The sequence below is a fragment of the Culex quinquefasciatus genome, chromosome 2 (assembly GCF_015732765.1).
Source record: "Culex quinquefasciatus strain JHB chromosome 2, VPISU_Cqui_1.0_pri_paternal, whole genome shotgun sequence".
Lineage (NCBI taxonomy): Eukaryota > Metazoa > Arthropoda > Insecta > Diptera > Culicidae > Culex > Culex quinquefasciatus.
Window position 1 is genome coordinate 33,281,178 of NC_051862.1, and position 6,000 is coordinate 33,287,177.

The window sequence follows — 6,000 nt, forward strand, 5'->3', positions numbered from 1 at the left end:
AATTTAAGAATTTAAGAATTTAAGAATTTAAAATTTAAGAATTTAAGAATTTAAGAATTTAAGAATTTAAGAATTTAAGAATTTAAGAATTTAAGAATTTAAGAATTTAAGAATTTAAGAATTTAAGAATTTAAGAATTTAAGAATTTAAGAATTTAAGAATTTAAGAATTTAAATTTAAGAATTTAAGAATTTAAGAATTTAAGAATTTAAGAATTTAAGAATTTAAGAATTTAAGAATTTAAGAATTTAAGAATTTAAGAATTTAAGAATTTAAGAATTTAAGAATTTAAGAATTTAAGAATTTAAGAATTTAAGAATTTAAGAATTTAAGAATTTAAGAATTTAAGAATTTAAGAATTTAAGAATTTAAATTTAAAATTTAAGAATTTAAGAATTTAAATTTAAGAATTTAAGAATTTAAGAATTTAAGAATTTAAGAATTTAAAATTTAAGAATTTAAGAATTTAAGAATTTAAGAATTTAAGAATTTAAGAATTTAAGAATTTAAGAATTTAAATTTAAGAATTTAAGAATTTAAATTTAAGAATTTAAAATTTAAGAATTTAAAATTTAAGAATTTAAATTTAAGAATTTAAGAATTTAAGAATTTAAGAATTTAAATTTAAAATTTAAATTTAAGAATTTAAAATTTAAGAATTTAAGAATTTAAGAATTTAAGAATTTAAATTTAAGAATTTAAGAATTTAAGAATTTAAATTTAAGAATTTAAGAATTTAAGAATTTAAGAATTTAAAATTTAAGAATTTAAGAATTTAAGAATTTAAATTTAAGAATTTAAGAATTTAAATTTAAGAATTTAAATTTAAGAATTTAAGAATTTAAGAATTTAAGAATTTAAGAATTTAAGAATTTAAGAATTTAAATTTAAGAATTTAAAATTTAAGAATTTAAGAATTTAAGAATTTAAGAATTTAAGAATTTAAGAATTTAAGAATTTAAGAATTTAAGAATTTAAGAATTTAAGAATTTAAAATTTAAGAATTTAAGAATTTAAGAATTTAAGAATTCAAGAATTTAAGAATTTAAGAATTTAAGAATTTAAGAATTTAAGAATTTAAGAATTTAAGAATTTAAGAATTTAAGAATTTAAGAATTTAAGAATTCAGGAATTTAAGAATTGAGGAATTTAAGAATTCAGGAATTTAAGAATTCAGGAATTTAAGAATTCAGGAATTTAAGAAATAAATAATTTAAGTTAGACTGTATTCCATATTCATACAGACTGCAGTCCCGATTGACACAGTTGACGGTACAAAACATGATTCATCGAAAACTTTCAATAAAATTTACTTTGACCAGATTCCATTTATTAAATAGTTTAATGTGAGATAATGGCGTTACCTTTCAAGAAATAAATAATAATATTTTGAAAAACGAGGATTAAATTTTTTAATATTCAGGCAACTACAAGGCGGTTGTAAATATTTTTCATATTTAGGGCATGTAAAGTATGGAATGCTAAAAAGATAATTTTTATTATCAAACTTTTTTTTTGCAAAAAATGCTTTAAATGCAATAAGCAAGATTATGAATATAAAAAAATCATGTTGTTGTCATATAATTTAAAAATATACTCAAATTAATAAAAAAAATACAATAAACTTTATGACTCATTATTTTCTGTATGATTCAGTACTTTTAATAAATTTTTGAAGTATTTTAGATTTTATTTTACCTGTGTTCTCCTTAATTTCAAAATCATTTTTGAGAAGAATGGGAAATGCTGGAAATTATGTTATAACTTTATTAGAACGAAATGCTATAAATTATTTTTATTAGGTCCTTGTCGGTACTGAAACCTGGTTAGCAATGAGTCTGCTATTGTAAATGCAGTTTTCTTAAACCTAAGAAAAACCTAAAACTACAGAGGATCTTGTGTGTAAATGTTAGTGGGAGGGAGCCAATTACCCGCGGCGTACTGGGGGTTAGTATTAAGAGAGACTCCTAGTTCAAAATATTCTAGCATAAATGGATCTAAGATCGTTAAAAAATATAAGCTTGATCCATTTCAAAATGTTTCAAAAGTTAAACTAGATTTAATCAATGAAAAGTTCTTAAATGTTGAGATAACTGCAATAACTTAACTATTCAATAATATCATTTTGAGTAAGAATCTGTTTTATCTGAAAATCTGTACAAATCAGTACGGTGACCCAAATATCTGTCATCTGTACGTACAGATTCTGTACTCAGATCTTTGCTGAAAATCTGTACCATGACAGATAAATCTGTACATGTGGCAACGCTGGTGGTGGTGTGGTGATGTCATCGGGTGACCCGGGTGGTGAATTTTGTGGGGAAAATGTACACTGTACACTGCTCTCGAAACTTACTCAAATTTCAATAAACAGACTCAACACGAGGGAAGCATATACTTTGAAGTCTGTAGAAACACGTACACCGAGTCGTACACTTTGATTTTTTCTATAATATTAAGACAGGACCGAAAGGTTTTTCTCCACAGCTTGTATGAAGAATAAGTGCTGTTTGGTTCTCCTACATAGGGACCGTTCCAACACAAGCTGTCAACTTTGGCACCAGAACAAAAGGGAGCTGTCAATTACGGCGCCAGCACAAAAGAACAGCTCACTGAGCAAAACTCCCACAGCGCATCGAAGTGTTTCGCACATGATCTGACCCTGCTGTACAGAGCACTCAAATATCAATTGCAAAACACTTGAAGTTGCGGTGATAGGCCATGAAATAATTTCAATAGCCAAACACTTGAATTTTAAATTGTGTTGAAAAATAATAGTACGTACAAGCGATAAACAGGGTCTCGCTTGCTAGTCGTGCACGCTCCCACTGTGCCGGCCGGCCAGTTGATAAACGGGAGAGTTTTTTGTGCTACTCGTTCTAGCCTCGCTTCTAGCCATCGATAAAAGTCACGCTAAAATCAATCAGTGAAACACATTAAATTCAAGTGGAAAATCACGTTGACTTTGAATAGTGCTTGTGTTGTGTAGATCTTAAGATCAATTACATGTGTTTTCCTCATCACTTTGAATAGTTCAAGACAGTGGGGCAAATTCATGATCAAATCACTTGAAAAGCTTGAGCCACCCGAATGAAAATAAGGTGTCAATAATTACCAAAAAGTCAATCGCCCAAACAATTGAATTTGATACACTCAACCCCCGGTGGTTGGTCACTTTTTCGTTTGACACTTTTTTAGTTTGTACCCCGTTGGTTGGTCAAAGTCAAACTAAAAAGCGACGAACTGTCACTTTTTACACGGCGCTCACGCACACTATCAAAACAAACGTTTGGTAGTGTGTGTGAACTCCGTGTAAAAGGGGTGTCAAACTAAAACGTGACCCCGTTCGTTTGACAACAGTTGGTGTCAAACCATCGGGGTTTGAGTGTAGTGAATTGGCTAAAAATTGGAACACAAACCAATTAGATCTATGATGCTGCTTTATTCAATCATTCAAGTTTTTGGGCAAATGAATAAAAAGTGTGGCGTATTTTCAGTGCTGTTCGTTACGGAACCAAAACAAAGCAACTGCGCAGTGTAAAAAAAGTACAAAATCTGCAGGCATAAAATGGAAAGTAATTATTGTTTTTATGTAAAAACTTACCGCGATATACATTTAAAAGTTAGTGTATGTTTTTGAGGTGATTTTTCTCAATTTATTTGCAAAATAAACTACTAAAGTTGGGATTATTAAGCACACATCGGGCCGATAACCTCATTTAAAGTTGTACTTTTATCAAATGAAACGTTTAACTTAACTACTGTGTAATTTGACTTTTACTACAATAATTCTTATAACTAAAATTGAATTATTAAGAAAAAATATGTTTGTTTTCAATGTGCACAGTTTGCACGCGTTATCCGTCTCAATCACTTAAGATGGCGGTCTTTAGCAACCTACTGCATTGATCACACAAAAAACTGTGGTAGAAAAGTATCCACCATTATCAATTTTTGACAGTTCAAAGCCAACGAATTATTTTAAGAAAATTTACTGCCGTTAACCAAAATCAAATTAACAATGCAGCTCTGCTATTGGGGCAAAAATTTTGTTGGTTGAAATTAAAGTACGTATTGGTAAATTTCAGTAGAAATTATTATTTTTTTGAATTAAAAGGGGACCTTTTAATATCACAGTAAGGGAGCGTTCTTTTATAACGTAACGCAAACAAAACATAACAAAATTTCCATACAAATTTTAAACATTTTGTATGTAGCGTAACACGGCCTTAGACTCCCAAATTCCACACTTTTTATAGATTAAGAAAAAGTTTAACTTTTATTCTAGCTAGTTTTTGCAAATTTTTAAAGTAAAAGTAGGTAACCTTTATTATTAAAGTCTTTTATCTTTGTGTGTATTAATAATTTCAAGAAAAAATAGAATCCTGCTCTCCAATGGAGTACCCACCGTCGAACAGTTTTTGACAGCCCTGACTGAAAAGTCCGTCAGACGTCCGTCGTTTGTCGTCCGTGCAACCGTACGACGTCGCACGACAATGTCGTGCGACTTTCGCGCGAATGTCATACGTTTTTGCACCAAAATGTCGTATTTGTCGTGCGATCGATGATCGAAATTGTACGACATTGTCGTACGACATTCGACCGACGTCGCACGATTTTGTTATTTAGAATGTCGTGCTATTGTCGCGTGCTGTCATTTCGGATTTTTAGGTTATGTTGCAGTTGAAAAAACTGTTGTTTTGTTTTTGTTTTTTTATTATTCAAACTGTCAAAATTTCACAAACATTTTCACTTGTTCACTAAATTTCACATGCGGATCGCCGAATCTTCTCAACCTGGCTTCCTTCGGGATTTTCTTTGACCGCAGATTCCGGCTTGGATGTTGATGTTCTTCTGAGGCGGCCGTGGCAGCATCTTGGGCGTGTTGGACTTTGCTCCTCGCCGAGCTGATCAAACGCCTTGGCGACGATCTTGGACCTCCGACAGATTGATGTTTACCGGAGTACGAGACAACGTGGGTTTGTGGGAGCATGAGTACGAGAAAACGTGGCTGCTTCCGTGGGTTCTACGGAAGCCACGCGGGACCACACGGGGACGCATGATTTCCGGCAGGATCAGCTTGGAATATGTTTACTGCCTGAAAAAATATATCATCAATCAACAATTGGCAAGAACTTATACATTAAATTCAGATTTCAATAATAATAATCTCGATAATAATAATAAAATTTCAAGAAAATAAAATTTCAAATATGTATTTTTGAACTGTAAAAGAAAAACTAAATTTATGAATTCTCGCTAACTTTTACAAAAGGTCCCGTGAACATAGGAAACCAATGACGCATTGGTTGTTTTGAAAATGTAATCAAGAATAATCAAAATTTAAACATTTAAAAGAATTATAGATGAAGACTTCTAAAAAATTAAATTTAAAAACATATAACACTCAGATTATTGCAAATAATTTTAAAATCCAAAAATATTATTATTATTTAAAAATTGTACCAAATTTTGGAATGCTAAAAAATTTAACAATCAAACGTTTACAAATTTCTGAATGTTTGTATGACCCAATCAAATCATCATCTCATCATCAAATTCTGAAATTCTAAAATTCTAAAATTCTAAAATTCTAAAATTCTAAAATTCTAAAACTCTAAAACTCTAAAATTCTAAAATTCTAAAATTCTTAAATTCTAAAAATCTCAAATTCTAAAATTCTAAAATTCTATCAAATCATCATCTAAAATTATAAAATTTTAAAATTCTAAAATTCTAAAATATAAATGAAAACTTCTAAAAAATGTAAATTTAAAAAACGTATAACACTCAGCTTATTGCAAATAATTTTAAAATCCAAAAATATTATTCTTATTTAAAAATTGTACCAAATTTTGGAATGCTAAAAAAAATTTTACAGTCAAACGTTTACAAATTTCTGAATTTTTGTATGACCCAATCAAATCATCATCTCATCATCAAATTCTAAAATTCTAAAATTCTAAAATTCTAAAATTCTAAAATTCTAAAATTCTAAAA